Here is a 16,951-nt window from a genome sequence, read left to right as displayed (position 1 = left end):
GTGAATGGAACACCTGGGGATTGCAAGCTGTAAGACAGTGCAGCTGGCCCCTTAAGAATCTGCAGCCTGCTTGTATCATCTCTTAGGGTGAGAATCTGCTATTCATATCCAATCTCTCTAGTATATTAAGCTTAGCTTCAGTGTTTTGTTTATTTGCTAGGTAATCTGCTTTGATCTGTTTGCTATGCCTTATAATCACTTAAAATCTATCTTCTGTAGTTAATAAACTTGTTTTTGCTTTATCTAAAACCAGTGTGTGGGAATCATAACTCAGTGGCAAAAGGCTGTCGCATATGCCTCTCCACATTGCAGCGCAAGAGGGTATAATTCTGGGTTTACACTCCAGAGGGGATGTGTGGCTGTGGAACCGGGAGGTGCCCTAGCTGAAGCCTTAACATTCAGGGGGCTGGTTAGTGAGCCTGTCTGCTTATAACTGCAGCTGGGTGCGTCCCTACCTGTATGTATGCTGGTGAAAATGCAGGCTAAAGAGGATTTTGCAGCTTGTCACTGCAGTACAGTGTAAAAGGGAGCCCAAGCTGGTGGGTCAGGGAGGCTCAGTAGTACCCCAGTTCCAGGTGGCACTCTAGGTGGAACCCGTCACACCCATATCCCAGTTCCCTGCTCTAACCACTCCCTTAAGTAGACAGACGCCTCAGGAGAGGTGCCATTAAGCTGCTGGACTGTACATGACAGGGCACTCTCCTGCTTTTCATCATCCCACGCAGGAGCCGGTTGTCAGTGCGGGGTGGGGGGGCACTGTATGGAAGGACTCAGTAAGCCACTGTGCGGCTGTCACTGCTAATGGATGAGAGGTGGCCCTGACGACCCTGGGAAAAGGATAGGATTGTTCTCAGAGGCAGTTCAGCAGAGGAAGACCAAGGGACCATGGCATCATCTCTGGCTGTCAGGGCACTGACAGCTGCCAATCAGTGTGATAAGTAAAGCAGGAGAGAGAGGACCCAGAGGGTCAGCAGAGATACAAACCCTATGGAGAATGGAAACCATTGGCCACAGCAAACCCTTCCTGAGCAGGGTCAGCAGGAGCCTCTGCAGAGATCCAGCCTCCAAACTGCCCAGTCTCCCGGGGCTCCTTTGCAAACAGCCTCCTGAGCTCGGCTACGCTCCTGCATCTCTGGCCATCACACCATGGATTCCCCCAGCCCCTGCCCATGAGCCTCCTATGGTGTCAGGTCCTCACCCCTGAAGCAGCTTCAAGGAAGCAGCAAGGGTCAGTTGTTTAAACAGGGCAATGCGAGTCTGGGTTTCTAAGATACATACCCAGCTTGATTATCATACACATTGTAAGGAGAGTGATCGCTTTAGATAAGCTATTACCAGCAGGAGAGTGGGGTGGGGGGAGAGAAAACCTTTTGTAGTGGTAAACACCCATTTTTTCATGCTTTGTGTGTAGAAAAAGATCTTCTATACTTTCCACAGTATGCATCCGATGAAGTGAGCTGTAGCTCACGAAAGCTTATGCTCAGATAAATTGGTTAGTCTCTAAGGTGCCACAAGTACTCCTTTTCAGCTTGCTACAGACTCCCCATGTGACCTTGAATAAGTCACTTAACCTATCAGTGCCTCAGTTTCCCCATCTGTACAATGGGAGCAATAACTCAAAGAGCAAAGAAATCTGTGGAGTAAGCAGGTTATGGTGTGTTATTGCACCTGACTGTTAAATATAAATGAAACTAACAAATCTGCATTGAAAGCCGAGACTGGAATTAATTGCTGGGTGTTTGTATGTTACAGACGGTAAACTCCCTGGGCCAGCACAGGTGAGAGTGCTTTGAAGGAACTGTGCTCAGAGGAGGGAATCTTTCTTAATGTAGATGAGGCCTGAGGAGGAAGGAACCAAGCTTGACTCTCACATCCCAGGCTGAGTCTGCAGGGCTGACAGCCAGAGAAACCCTTTCATGCGAGCGTCCTTGATTTGGATGCACTAAACAAGGAGCCCCAAGATGTCAATTCTACATTAATATGATCACTGATTATCAGTAGGGCCCTATCAAATTCACAGCCTTGAAAAACGCGTCCCGGACCCGGACTGTGAAACCTGGTCCTTTGTGTGCTTTTACCCTATAGTATATAGATTTCACAGGAGAGACTAGCATTTCTCAAATTGGGGGTCCTGACCCAAAAGGGAATTACGGGGGGAGGGGCGCGGGGGGTGTTACAAGCTTATGTTGGGGGGTTACGGTATGGCCACCCTTACTTCTGAGCTGCCTGCAGAGCTGGGCGGCCGGAGAGCGGTGGCTGCTGGCCGGGCACCCAGCTTTGAAGGCAGCCCCCCGCCAGCAGCGGTGCAGACGTACGGGTGGCCATGCCGTACCGTGCCATGCCATCCTTACAGCTGTGTTGCTGCCGGCGGTGGCTCTGCCTTCAAAGGCTGGATCCCGGCCAGCAGCCACCGCTCTCCAGCCGCCCAGCTCTGAAGGCAGCACCACCGCCACGAGCAGCAGCACAGAAGTAAGGGTAGCAGTCCCACAACCCCCGCTACAATAACCCTGCGACCCCCCCCCCACACACAAACTCCTATTTGGACCCCTGCAATTACAACACTGTGAAATTTCAGGTTTAAATAGCTGAAATCATGAAATTTATAATTCTTAAAATCCCATGGCCGTGAAATTGATCAAAATGTACCATGAATTTGGTAGGGCCCTAATTATCAGTATTACTGTAGCATCTAGGGCCCGAGTCATGGGCCAGGCCCCCATCACGCTGCATGCTGTATAAACACAGAACAAAAAGACAGATTACAAGATCTTTGGGGCACGGGCTAACAGCCACTTTTCAGACTAGAGCCACATCTCCAGGCACCTTGGGGAGACAACTAATACTTCATGGTAGAGGCCCGATCTTCAGAGGACCCAGCTCCCAGAATTGGCACCAGAAGAGCTTGGCACATTGGGTGCTGAGCTCTTGTAAAAATCCAGCCCCAACTGTGGGTACTGGGTGCTTGCCAGTCTGGCCTTGAACTCTCCTGGGCTTGCAATGAGAGATGGTGCCCAGCTGCCCTTCGAGTTTGCAGCTTTTTTTCCCCACTGTTCTTCTTTAAAAGACATACCCACTGGGCCCAGCCAAGGGTTACACCACCAGTGGTTATGTCTGGTCATATCTGATTGTTCTGGCCTGGGGAAAGTACCAGCTAGTTCTTCCAAAGGAGGAGAACCTTGTCTCACTCCCCTTACAAAGAGGCAGAGAACACACAGGAGGTAGGAGCACCCATGAGCTCAGAGGGGCTGAAGCCAGGAACCAGGCCAAAGAAAATCCAGTGGGTGCTGCTGGGGACACGGAAGGTGAACGATCTAAAAGTACAAGGCACCATCACAGGGTCAGAGCTCACATGCTGGCCTCATCAGCGACAGGCCAATCATCCCATCTGGTACCAATGTCAGAGTGGAGGACAGGTTGGGTCTGCAAAGCTGAATGCTGGCCCCAGCCTGATTCCCGGACAAGGTTCTTTCAGCATGGTATGTGCTACCATAAGCCAGTCTAGACCCTCAGGCTGTGTCTACACTGCATTGTAAACTTGGATCTGTGGGACCTGGGCTCGTGGACTCAGAGTTTCCAAGCCCACATTTGATCGTCCACACTGCCCTGTAAACTTGGGCTTACAATTGCTGGAGCCAGGATCTCCCAACCATGCTAACACGTCCATGCTGCACTGCCCAGACGTTCTGATGCGGGTCTGTGGCTTGAGCTGCATCCGCACTGCAAAATGCCAGGGCTTGGACCCGAGTCACAATGGGACTCGGGCTGACCCACCCCCTTGGCAGGGTCCAAAGCCCAGATCCTGAATGCTTGCTGACCCGAATCAGACTGATTTGTGTGTGGACAGAAAGGGGATGTGGGGTCAAACCTGAGTCACATTCTGGGTTTACTGTGCAGTGTAGACATACCCCTAGTGACATGAGCGCTCCCGCTGCTGTGCGTCAAGCCCCAGCACATGTACCACCTGGGACTATGCCTCTGAAGCACAGCCTGGCAGCACAGTGACAGATAAGTCAGCACATGGGGGGGTGGGGAGCTGAGTCTGACCACAGAGCTGCCATGGTGTCATAAATATAAAGGGAAGGGTAACCACCTTTCTGTATACAGTGCTATGAAATCCCTCCTGGCCGCAGGCAAAACCCTTTCACCTGCAAAGGGTTAAGAAGATCAGATAACCTCGCTGGCACCTGACCAAAATGACCAATGAGGGGACAAGACACTTTCAAATCTGGAGGCGGGGGGGGGGGGGGAAACAAAGGGTTTGTCTGTCTGTGTGATGCTTTTGCGGGGAACCGTTCAGGAATGCAGCCTTACTACTCCTGTTAAGTTAGTAAGTAATCTATCTAGACAGGCGTTAGATTTCCTTTTGTTTAATGGCTGGTAAAATAAGCTGTGCTGGATGGAATGTATATTCCTGTTTTTGTGTCTTTTTGTAACTTACGGTTTTGCCGAGAGGGATTCTCTATGTTTTGAATCTGATTACCCTGTAAGGTATTTACCATCCTGATTTTACAGAGGTGATTCTTTTACCTTTTCTTTAATTAAAATTCTTCTTTTAATAACCTGATTGATTTTTCATTGTTCTTAAGATCCAAGGGTTTGGGTCTGTGTTCACCTGTACAAATTGGTGAGGATTCTTAACAAGCCTTCCCCACAAAAGGGGGTGTAGGGCTTGAGGGTATATTTTGAGGGAAGATGTCTCCAAGTGGGCTTTTTCCCTGTTCTTTGTTTAAAACGCTCAATAGTGGCAGCATACGGTTCAAGGACAAGGCAAAGTTTGTACCTTGGGGAAGTTTTTAACCTAAGCTGGTAAGAGTAAGCTTAGGGGGTCTTTCATGCAGGACCCCACATCTGTACCCTAGAGTTCAGAGTGGGGAAGGAACCTTGACACGTGGTGACAGAGGGAGCTCAGTGCAGGGCTGTGAGACCAAAGGCGGAAGGAGGCTCGCAGTTTGACAGGAGGGGAGGTGGAATGGTGTATGTGTGTAGCACCCAGCATAGGGGCACCCTGACCTTGGGTGGGGCCCCAGGTGCTACCGACTTATACATAATAATAGTGGGGTGCCCCATCAGAGCACAAGCTGCTCTCAGCAGGCTGAGCCAGGAGAGGAGAGAAGGGCATGACGCTCCAATCCAGATTTGAACTCCCCCCTATGCTGTTCTGCACTGCGGGGGCAGGGGGGGGTGTCTCACCAGGCTCCTCTGAGCTCCAGAGAGGGAGCTGTGAATTTTCTCCCAGTCCCTCCCCACTATCTAGGTCCTGGATCTAATCCTTTAACTGGGTCTGGCCAGCCACAAAAGGCCCTGCTTGTGGGAGCCCATGATGAGAAGAAGCAGAAGAGAACTCTGCTAACAACCACACGCAGCCGCACAGAGGCCCAGAGCACAGTGGGGTGGCGCTGGGGCTGGAAACCACCCGGCGATTCCCAGCCACCCGAGAACGGAGCTCGGTGCATGGACCAGGCGCTGCCGTCTCCCAGCCGAAGCTCAAGGCCCAGAGCTCAGTGCAAGCAGCCGAGTAGATCCAGTAGGAGCCCGGAAGTGAGATTCGATGGAAGTTCTGCTTTCAATATTGATTACGATGAAGGAGAAGCAGACAGACAGCGGGGGGAGGTTCTCAGACAGACAGGCTGGGCCCTGGCGGCCAGACTGGAAAGGAAGCTAGAGTCATGCTAGGAATATTTCATGTGAGTGAGTAAAGAACAAAAAAAGTCCAACCCAACCCCCTCCCCTATTGGCCCTGCCTGCAGAGCAGAACGGCCCGGCCATGACCGGCGAGGGAAGCTGGACTGGCAGGTAGAGAGACTTCGCCCCTGCCACTTCAGAGCTGCTCCAAGGGCTCCTGCGGAAAGAAATGATTCAATGACACCTGCTCTATGCTGCTGTAACCCCCACAACTCCAAGGGGAGCTTGCTCAGCACCTCGGAGAATCAGGCCCCCTTAGCTAGGTCCCCAGCTAGGCAGGTCGGTGCCTCGCTCTGGGCCCCCAAGTTTGGAAATTTGCACCTAAATGTTTTCCCAAGGTCACCCAGCAAGTCAGTGGTAGAGTGGGCTGGTGTTCTCTCTCTCTCACACACAAACACACACACCCCCCAAAGTGCAAATGCACACACGCACACACACAGAGCAGAGTGCAAATGCACACACATGTACACAAACACACACGCAGGCTGGGACATGCAAACCCAGCACATCCAAGGCATTTCAACCCGCACACTGCACTCCTTCATGGAAAAGACCTCAGCCCCAGGTGTGTCTGTCGGTCCATCCAGCCAATCTAGTCCGTTTATCTCCTGCGGAGAGCGCTGTGGGTGGAAGGGCTGGAGACAACTGTTACTAAGAAACCCATCGCTCCGGATTCTGTGCTGTACCGCGCACTGCAGTGGGCGGGTGAACATGCTTTCAGTGGCGCCCGGGGAGTCTGTGCTCTTAACAGTTTCTTCTGAGTTACAGCACAATGCAGCAGCCTCTGCTGGAGCACCTGAAGGACACAGTTCTCATGTCCCCAGCCTTTAAACTCTTTGCTCCAGGAGCCTGGGAGACGGAGGAGCCTGACAATTCAATTCCGGCCGTAACGTGTCATCTATGGTGTATGTGTGTAGCACCCAGCATAGGGGCACCCTGACCTTGGGTGGGGCCCCAGGTGCTACCGACTTATACATAATAATAGTGAGGTGCCCCATCAGAGCTCAGATGTGGCGCGCGTATCATTCATGCGCCCAGAGCTCAGGAAAGCAGGGCTCACCCAACGTCTCAGTGCTTTAGGCTGGCCCTTTGAGTGCTTGTTTCTGCTGGGTGCAGATCGGGGGGGGTGCAGCCTGTGACACCCAAGGACACATGGGCATGTCACCACCACCCCCCCGAGGCTGCTGCTGGTATGATGCTGTGCTTGGCCCTGGGGTTATAGTCTGGGTATTCCTGGCTTGAAAGTGCAATGACCCCACTGCCAGAGTGATTGCCCTGCCAGCGTGAAGCACTAGCCAAGCTGAAGGACACGAGACTAGGCCGGGAGCTGAGGAGACCTCCAGGAAACTGGCCCTGATGCTAGATCTGCCCTGTTGCCCTACTACACCCATGCCCTAGGGCTGTGGGAAAGCCAACCATCCAATTCTGTTGCCCACCCATGGGCTCAGTCCAGCAGTCAGGACAATACCCCACACCCAAGAGTGTAGTCAGGTCCATGTGTCTGCCACAGTGTGTTCCCAGGGCAAGATCTCCAGGGATGTTACCTCCTTCATCAACCCCGTTCTCAGCACTCACTGTTAACCATAGCTCTCACTGTTAACCACCCTGCTGCCTTAATGATCATGCTGATCCAAATCCTGGCCACCTTTACTCAGGTTCTGAATTCACTTCCACTTTGAAATTAGAGACAGGCCTTGCCCCAATCAAAACCCTGGCTCCAGCCCACTCGTCCTGCAAACTTGAGGGAGATTGGAAATCCCGAGCCAGATCTCTATTCAAAGTCAGTGTCTGGTCCTTCTCTCCAGAATGGATCACACCAAAGCCTCAGATCCAAACACGCCTGAGTGTTGGGAGGTTTCAAATCTGGAACCAAATCCGAAATCAGTGGCACACGCCTCTCTCTGAAATGCAAGGCTCTTTCAGCAGCCGTGACAACACAGAGATGTGAAATAAGTTCCTGGAGGGTCTTTATATTCACAGAAAGCTCTGTTAATGTGCCAAGAAAAAGCCTGTTCCCCAGTACTGGGGACATGAGGGTCCCCTCCAGGAACACCCAGCTCAGATGGCCTTAAACACAACACAACATGCATTAGTGACAGAGAAAGGAAGCAGTCCTCTGCTTATCCCCAGAACAGATTGCATCAATGCAGACCTCTCCGTGGTGCCTGGCCTATGCAATGCAGCAGGGAACCTGTAGGGCAAGCTCGGCCTCCATGGACCAACTGGTCTTTCCCGTCTCCTGGAGCCACTTATGATGTGATACGGACACACGTCCCACATTGGGCTGAGATTTATTATTAATTATTATTTGTATTACTGTCGTGCCTCAGAGCCAGAGACACAGGCCAGGAACCCATTGTGCCAGGAGCTGTACAAACCCAGAACAAAAAAGACAGTCTGTGACCACAGGGGCTTACAGCCTAAGACAAGAAACAACAGATGGTGCGAACAGACCCAGAGGGGAGCACAGGTAGACAATATTGGTGAGCATGACGGGCAGTGGTCTCAGCATTTTTGTAGGCATCCTGGCAAAGGATGGGAATTGAAGGACAATGGCATGGCTTTGCGGGTGTTCCAGGGAAGTGCCTTCTGAGCATGCGGGGCGGCCTGGGAGACAGCATGGAGCCGTCTGAAAATTAAACAAGTGGGCGATGGAGGGTGGTACCATGGGCCAGTTGAAGGTGAGCTCTGACAGCTCAGCAGCAAATGAGACGCCCACCAACTCTTCGCACCTGGGGCCATTTAACCACCAAACAGATGGTGACAACTGTCAGTTACCACCAACCTTGTCTGGATTTGAGCCAGCAAGTCAGAGGTTAAAGGCTTGGAGAGCCCACCAGCTGGCCAGTGCCCTCTACATATTCATGACTTCATATCAATGCTTCCTGCCCATAAATTCTCCCTCTCAACAATAAGAAAGGCAGCGAGGCTCATTTGGCTCTTTCAGGACTAACTGGCAGCCTGGAGGCTGCTATGTAAATGCCTCCATAGACCAAGAATAACAGATTCTCCCCACATCCCCCAACACACCCACCCTGTCCCCATAATAATTTCCTGTTTGAGAACTGGAGCGAAGGGGGAAATGACAGAGAGAATCCTGCACAAACCAATCTGGTTGTGGGGCGGCTAATGACTCGATACGTCTTTGCTGTTTCCTTTCTATTATAACCAAAAGCGCTCAAGTAAATGGCACGTCTCCATCAATCAGGAGCCGGGGCTAGTCAACAACTATGCTGCAGTTGAGATGACAGCACGTTACGGCCATAAAAGAAAAATATAAGGGGGCGGGAGGGGAGGAGAGGTGAGCCTCTATCAATCAAGGCCCAATCTGTTGGTGGAAAAACAATACACGTCAGCAGATGCTCATCAGTCACTAACAGGCTCCGTTTGGGGGAAATCAATGACACCAGGCAACTTACTATTTTTAGTGCCATTTACCATTTTGCTGTTTAGGCAAAACGAAGTGGAGGGGTGGGGAGGCTGCGCTGAGCGGAATCTAATGGGATCCCAAAAAACAAACGCCCCATATGTTGTCTGTTCTATTGGTTTAGTCGAGAGGGCGAGAGATTGCCATTTATCAGCTTAAGATGTTCCATTAAATGACCCAAATGGCCTTCACATTTTTCTAATATCCTTTGGAACAACAGGCTGGACCCGGCAGTCCTTTCACTCAGGTGAGTAATCCGTACCCCCCAGGAACAGTCCGTACCCCCCAGGAACAGTCCCACAGGTGACAAGGAATAATAAGGGCCATTGCTGCCTGCAGATCACAACGGACATTACTCTGGAGGGTGAAAATTCCTACGCCTGTTTTGCACAGGGTTAAAGCTCATTAGAATTAAAGCTAGAGTTACGCCTCCCTCCCCCATCCATATTGATGCACCCGAAGGAGCCTGGTTTTCAAAGGCTTTGGAAGTTCTGCAAATCAGGGCACTTATGTATCTAGCCGACGTACCTATACAGATCTATACGGTCTATCTAAGGTTACGTCTACGCTGGAAAGGCAGGCACGCGGCAGGAAATCTCAGAGCCTGGGTCAACTGACTTGGACTCATGGGGCTTGGGCTGGGGGCTAAAAATAGCCGTGTGGATGTTCAGGCCAGGGACTCAGAGACCACGCTCCAGCCTGAGCATCCACACAGCTATTTTTAGCCCGTAGCGTGAGCCCCACGAGCCTGGGGCAGTTGACCCAGACTTTGAGACTCCCTGCTGCAGCTTTGGGTTTTTTGTTTTTTTTTGCAGTGCAGACGTACCTACAAAGCCTCACCACCTTTAATGTGTTTGTCCTCACAACAGGCCTGTGCTATTAGTCCCATTTCACAAATGAGGAACTGTGGCTAAAGGTCACACAGGAAGTCTTTAGCAGAGCAAGAATCTGAACCCATCTGTCCTTGTCCTAAACCCTAGGCTCACACCCTAACCACTAAGCTCCCCTTCCTCATTAGACACCTACATTTGAAAGCTTCGACCATAGTGGATAACCCAAGATCATACTGTGATCTGTCGGACCCCCTGGGAAGTCACCTGAGGTGCTGAGATACCACTGAGTCTACCTGTTCTGCCAGCATGGGCCCCCTTTAACCTGTCTGACTGAGCCAGGCTCTGAAAACCGCCTCCAACACACACACAGGTAGGGCCACACCCAGCTGCAGATCAACTCTGGGAAGACTCAGCTTAAGGGACTTGCTCCAGCACTCAGATGTCCACCTCCCTTGGAGTGCAGACCCAAAGGTATATTATATTCGCCTCTTCCCCCAGTGTGGAAGAGGGTATGAACAATTTCTCGCCCTCCCCCAGTTAGAAATCACAGAAACTGGGTTGTATTATAAACCAGTGTGACAGACCCAGACCAGGGAGATACAGGAGTCTAGTCCTATTGGGAATCCAGGACGTGGGCGGGCAGAGCTCGTCCACTACAAAAGGATCCCCCCACAGCCTAAGGGGGAGATCCACAGGGCCTGGAGAACCAACTAATTACGGGGGACAACTAATGAAGAACAGGGACGGGAGTGCGGTCAAAGGGTCAAACGAAGGGAACCGGACGGGGACACCGAGCAGAGAACCCCGGACAGCGCCCACCGCTCCGCAAAGGCGTCAAGGGAGTCGGTGGACGCCGCCCAGAGGAACTCCGCTCGGAGGCGTGAACGGACAGAGGAGCGGAAATAGGCCCCGCAGTCGCAGGAGGCTCCATCGGCCAACCTCCTCACCCTGGTTTTATAGATGGCCGCTTTAGCCAGGGCCAGGAGGAGGTTGACCAGGAGGTCCCGCGACTTAGTGGGGCCACGGACAGGGAGTGCATAGATGAGAAGGTGAGGAGAAAAGTGCAACCAAAACCGTAACAAAAGATTGGTGAGGAGCCGGAATAGGGGCTGCAACCTGGCGCACTCCAGATAGACGTGCGCCAGGGTTTCCCTCACGCCGCAAAAGGGGCAAGTGTCCGGAATGGAGGTGAACCGCGCCAAATACACGCCCGTGCTCACGGCCCCGTGAAGGAGCCGCCAACTGATATCCCCGGCGGGCCTCGGCACTAAGGTGGAATAGAGGCTGGCCCACCGTACAGGAGTCTAGTAGAAGGCAAATATACTGGCCACTAGATGAAGAGTTTTCTGTTCCCTGAGTGACCAAAGCAGGGGCTGCCCTAGAGCAATCAGGAACCTGCCAGAACCAATTAAGACAGGCAAGCTAATCAAGACACCTGGAGCCAATTAAGAACTTTCTAGATTCAATTATGGCAGGTAGGCTAATCAGGACACCTGGTTTAAAAAGGACCTCCCATCAGTTAGTAGGAGGGCGTGCCAGGAGTGGGCAGAGAGAAGGTGCGCTGCTGGAGGGGTGAAGAGTTCAAGCATGATCAGGCTTCAGGAGGAAGTTCCTGTAGTGAGGATAAAGAAGGTGTTGGGGGGAAGGCCATGGGGAAGTAACCCAGGGAGTTGCAGCTGTCACACAGCTGATACAGGGAACATTGTGGACAGCTGCAGTCCACAGGGCCCTGGGCTGGAACCCAGTGAACTCCCCCATCCCCTGATCGGACACAGGAGGAGTTGACCTGGTCTGTGAGAAATACCAGAAGGGAAGGTCTAAATTGGAAAGGGATCTGCCCTGTCCCTGACCCACTAGGTGGGACACAGAGACTGCGGGGATTGTTCTCCATTTCCCCCATGCTGGCCAGTGATGCGGTTAGCTGAGTGGACAGCAGGTTTGAGCCACTAGCAAGAATGGCCAAACTGAGGGCTGTCGTGAATCTCTGAGGCGAGCAAATCCGCCAATAAGGGCAGGACCCACCAAGGCAGAGGAGGAGCTTTGTCACACCAGAAATAAATGTATTAACTATAACAGGTGTATTTTAAGTAGTTAAGGAGGTAGCAGACAGAACAAGGTAGATTACTAAGAAAATAAAACAGAGCACGCAAACGAAGCTTAACACACTAAAGATAGTGGTTACATGTGAGTTCTCACCCTAAATGTGGTTCTAATAATCTTCACAGGCAAGACACCCTTCCAGCCTGAGCCCAGTTCTTTCCCCCTGTTCAGTCTTGGGGCTTGTCTACACTGGCACGTTACAGCACTGCAACTTTCTTCCTCAGGGGTGTGAAAAAACACACCCCTGAGCGCTGCAAGTTGCAGCCTTTAACGTTGCCAGTGTAGACGGTGCACCAGCGCTGGGAGCTACGCCCCTTGTGGAGGTGTTTTTTTAGAGTCGGGGTAGCGCTTTAACGTTGCCAGTGTAGACAAGCCCTTAGTTGTTTCCAGCAGTCCTCTTGGGTGGGGCAGCAGGGGAGAACTGATGACCTCGGATTACCTCACTCCCCACCCTTAAATAGGATTTACATAAGGCAGGAGTCCTTTGTTTCCTAGTTTGAGCACCCTTCCCTTACAGTGGAAAGTTACAAGAAGTCCCAGGTAATGTTTTAGTATCAGGTGACAAGACCACCTGACTCTGCAGGGCCCCTGTAGCCATTCTTCACATGGTCACAGGAAGACTAAGCTATTTAATGTCCATTGTCCTTGTTGATGGGCCATGAGCCCTCTCTGGCTTTTCCATGGTTGTACCTGAAGTGTTGGCAGTGGGCGTCACCCCGAGTAGCAAAGTTGAAATACAGATACATAGTCAATATTCCTAGCTTCAGATACAGAAATGATACAGGCACACAGGTTGTATAATCGCATTCAGTAAATCACACCCTTTCCAATGATATCTCACATGAGCCATTTGGCATAAAGTACATCTCCGTTATGTCGTATTTATATCATAAGCGTATTTTCATAAAGAATACGGCATGACACGTCACACATACCAGAGCTGGAAAGAGAACCAATGGCTTCTGAGTGCCAGTCCAGTCTCCTGGACCCTGCTGCCTGCTTGCCATGGGGGCTGCTCCTTGTAATGATGGGTCCTGGCTACCACAGTACAGTAATCTGAGAACCCCTACAAAGCTACAGATGAGTCTGGTACAGGAGTGCTGGAGCTCTGCTAATCAGAGCACTACCCTGTCTGCATGCACTTGCATTTACTTCCCAAGAAACTGCACTCGTGGGAGCACGAGGCTGTGACATCAGACCCCAGAACTGAAAATAGTGAATAGCACCCAGGCACCAGGAAAGGCTGGCAGACTTTTAAGAAGTAATTGATCCTGGGACTTTTAAGGATGAAATTTGGTTTAAAGGTCACAGAATAAAAACATCCCAGTGCCTGAAATGTCTGGACTCAGTAACATATGCAGCAGTGGTGTGTGTGTCTCTACACATGCGTGTGGGTTTCTTTACAGTACAGAAGCTTGTGACTAATTTGAAGCACACTTTTTTCAGCTGGATGCAAACCTGAGGCCCTGACATTTGTGGGCAAGAAAGTTTCCCTGGCATTTGCTGCAACAGTTGGAGTGTTGTGTTCCGGTCAGATGCTGATATTAGTGAGATTGAGGGAGGCAGAATTGTAGTTTAGAATAGATAGTTGGTATTCTTTTTCATTTCTTACGCCAAATGGTTGTGCATCATGTACGCTGTTAATCAGCTGCCAGCTTCCAGCCCAGTAGGGTCTGCATTTCAGTGGTGGGCCATTGATTCCTGTGCATAGTTTGTATGTTGATTTGGATCCTTTGGGATGAACGTGGATATTATTAGCAGTAAGTACCTGTAATGAACGAGAGATTATGAAGGAATCAACCTGCCTTGCTCGTTTTCCTGCTATGTCCCAAGTCCATTCCTCGACCCTTTCTGATTTTAGCTTAGCTTCTTGTACACAAGCCACCCACATGCTGACATCAATACGCTTTACAATATCTGCATTGATCTAATCTCTCAAATGTTGCCCATATGCTCAGGGTTCACCTGATCGCCATATTTGGGGTCGGGAAGGAATTTTCCTCCAGGGCAGATTGGAAGAGGTCCTGGGGGGTTTTCGCCCTCCTCTGTAGCATGGGTCATGGGTCACTTGCTGGAGGATTCTCTGCACCGTGAAGTCTTTAAACCATGATTTGAGGACTTCAATAGTTCAGACACAGGTGAGAGGTTCATCGGAGGAGTGGGTGGGTGAGATTCTGTGGCCTGCGTTGTGCAGGAGGTCGGACTAGATGACCATAATGGTCCCTTCTGACCTTGGTATCTATGAATTACATGTAGCCACCTGGGTCGTCCTACAGCTCATTCCCCCCGCCCCCCATTTATTCTACCTAGAAATGAGCCGATTCCTGAAAGGACTCTTCAACAATCAGAGGGGAGAAAAGAAACTTTGCTCAAAATGGCACCAATGTAGGGCACTGGAGAGGAACTTGCAGAGTCAGTTACAAGCTTGCGAGGACAGATAAGAGCAGCCAAGCCAAGCTGTGCCAGCAGGTTAAGGAGAAAGAGAAGGGCTTTTAGAGATACAAGGGGGGGAATAAAGAGAAAAGCAGCAGCATTAATAAGCGAGGAAGAAGATGAAACTGACGATTTAAAAACTGGCTTTTTCCAAATCGGTCTCCGCTGAGAAAAGAATAAAAGTTTGGATGAGTAGGAAATAATGAAGATCTTGTGTAGATCTATGCGTTTGTCTACACTAGAAAGTGCCATTGCTTTAACTATACCGGGATAATTAAACCAGCAAAACACTAGACATTGGACTGGTATATCAGTAAACAATTGCTAAAACTTCTGCACCCCCACCCCCTCTCATACCAGTAAAACTTTTCTAGTGTAGAGCAAGGCTAACTGCGGATACCTGGAGTAAATTAATGTACACATATCAGCATCCAGATTATCTTGTTTGAATGGAATTAGCTCATGGTCATGGATTTAAGGAATTATTGACTATATTTTTCCTAATGTCACAGAGAATTAAATATGGAAGTCCTGAAAATGTGTCACCGGTTTTCAAAAAAGCAAAGCAGGTCGATCCTGACAATTCCTGCTTGCTATAATTAGTTTCACTGCCAGATAAAAGTAATGCAGCAAATTACTGAGAGAATGATCAGAACCCTCAAGAGGACTTCAGAAGCTGGAGCAATAAACGGTACAGATTTATAAACAAACCAACCATGCCGGACGTGCTTGATCCCTTTGTAAGCAAATTACAGATTCAGAGGATGAGCGGCATGCAGTTGATGGGCTTTAGTAAAGCATTTGACACAGTGCCTTGCAAAACCATACTTGAAAATGTAATGCGTGCAGCTTTGGAAATGAGCATTTGCACAGCTGACAGAACTGACCCGGAAAGTAATGTCTTTGGGAAGATGCAATGCAAATTCGGATTGCTTTTCTCCGCCAAAACGGTCGCGAATGTTCATGAACTTTTTATACCTGTACATAGAATCATAGAATATCAGGGTTGGAAGGGACCCCAGAAGGTCATCTAGTCCAACCCCCTGCTCAAAGCAGGACCAATTCCCAGTTAAATCATCAAATGAATAGATGAATAGAGCACAGAAGCCTCTCTCAGTTTCTGTTCTCCACACACAAATCCTTCCCTATCTTATTATTTATTATTTCTACTACAGTAATGCTCAGAGACCCCAACTGGGATCGGTGCCCAACCGCAATAGGCACTGCACATTCACACAGAGACAGTCCCTACTCTGGACAGTTTAGGGCAGGCTGAAAGAAGACAGTCTTATTTTTCAAAGGTGGCCAACTTGAAGTTTCTGAAACTGACTAGTTAAAACACTGTTTGCAGTGTTGTTACAGCTCTGCTGATCCCAGGATCTGAGAGAGTCTAGGGGGGTAAGATAATATCTGTTATTGGACCAACCTCTGTTGGTGAAAGAGAGAAGCTTTCAAGCTACACCAAGCTCTTCTTCAGGTCTGGGAAGGGGACTCAGAGTGTCACAGCTAAATACAAGGTGGAACAGATTATTATGAAGCATAAGAAGTTAATACACGTTGCAAGAGACCATTCTTGCAAGACACACGTTGCAAGAAGTTGGCAGTTATCTCCTCTGCAGCCGTAGGACACAGGAGAGATAGTGCATTACAGGTGGCAATTAAAATACTTCAACTTCCAGAGCCCTAACTTTAAAAAAAATCCTTTAAAAAACAAAATTATGGCTGAGGTTTTCAGCACTGCCCAATGGATTTGTTTCATGTAAAATTAAATCCCCTAGATGGTTTTGCAAATCCCTCTCTATAAGGACGTGCCCTTCCTCTCCAATATTGATGTTTAGAAGGGTCTATCACCACTAAATATTCCTGTCTTCTCTCTGCCCGCTGAAACCCACTCTCCTGCCCCTTCAGTTTAAGGGTGTGTCTATATTACAAGCCTATAGCGACGCTACATCTACAGAGACGGAAAGGGCTTTTCCTTTGCTGTGGGGAACCCACCCCCTCAAGAGCCGGCAGCTAGATTGACAGAAGAATTCCACCATCAGCCTAGTAGTGTCTACACAGGGGCTTAGGTCGTCTTAACTATGGCTCTCGGGAGTGAATTTTTAACACTCCTGAGCAATGTAGCTATGTTTTAGGCGTAGGCCAGACCTAAGTTTCAGCTCAGCTGTTGCTTTTACTGAGGTTTGAGGCTGATCTACACTAGAAAGTTGGGTCGAACTCACTACATTGCTCAGGGCTGGTCTACACTACGGCGGGGCGGGGGGGAAATCGATCTAAGTTACGCAACTTCAGCTACGTTATTCACGTAGCTGTAGTTGGCGTACTTAGATTTACTTATCGAGGTGTCTTCACTGCGGTGTGTCAATGGGAGAGCGTAGATTCCCCTTGCACTTCTTGTTGAGGCAGAGTACTGGAATCAACGCTAGAGCGACTGGTGGTCGATTTATCATGTCTACACTAGATTAGACACGATAAA

The 16,951-nt window shown here is 49.9% G+C and overlaps 1 protein-coding gene across 3 annotated transcripts in view; it reads right to left on the bottom strand.

Annotated features, from left to right (window-relative positions):
• SYT2 (synaptotagmin 2) overlaps window positions 1–16,951 on the bottom strand; it is a 184,515-nt gene that overhangs the window by 23,196 nt on the left and 144,368 nt on the right. The window lies entirely within an intron of this gene.

This window comes from Lepidochelys olivacea (assembly GCF_965140295.1).
Source record: "Lepidochelys olivacea isolate rLepOli2 genome assembly, chromosome: 21".
Lineage (NCBI taxonomy): Eukaryota > Metazoa > Chordata > Testudines > Cheloniidae > Lepidochelys > Lepidochelys olivacea.
Note: the sequence above shows the minus strand (reverse complement) of the source record. Positions and strands in the feature narration are given on the sequence as shown.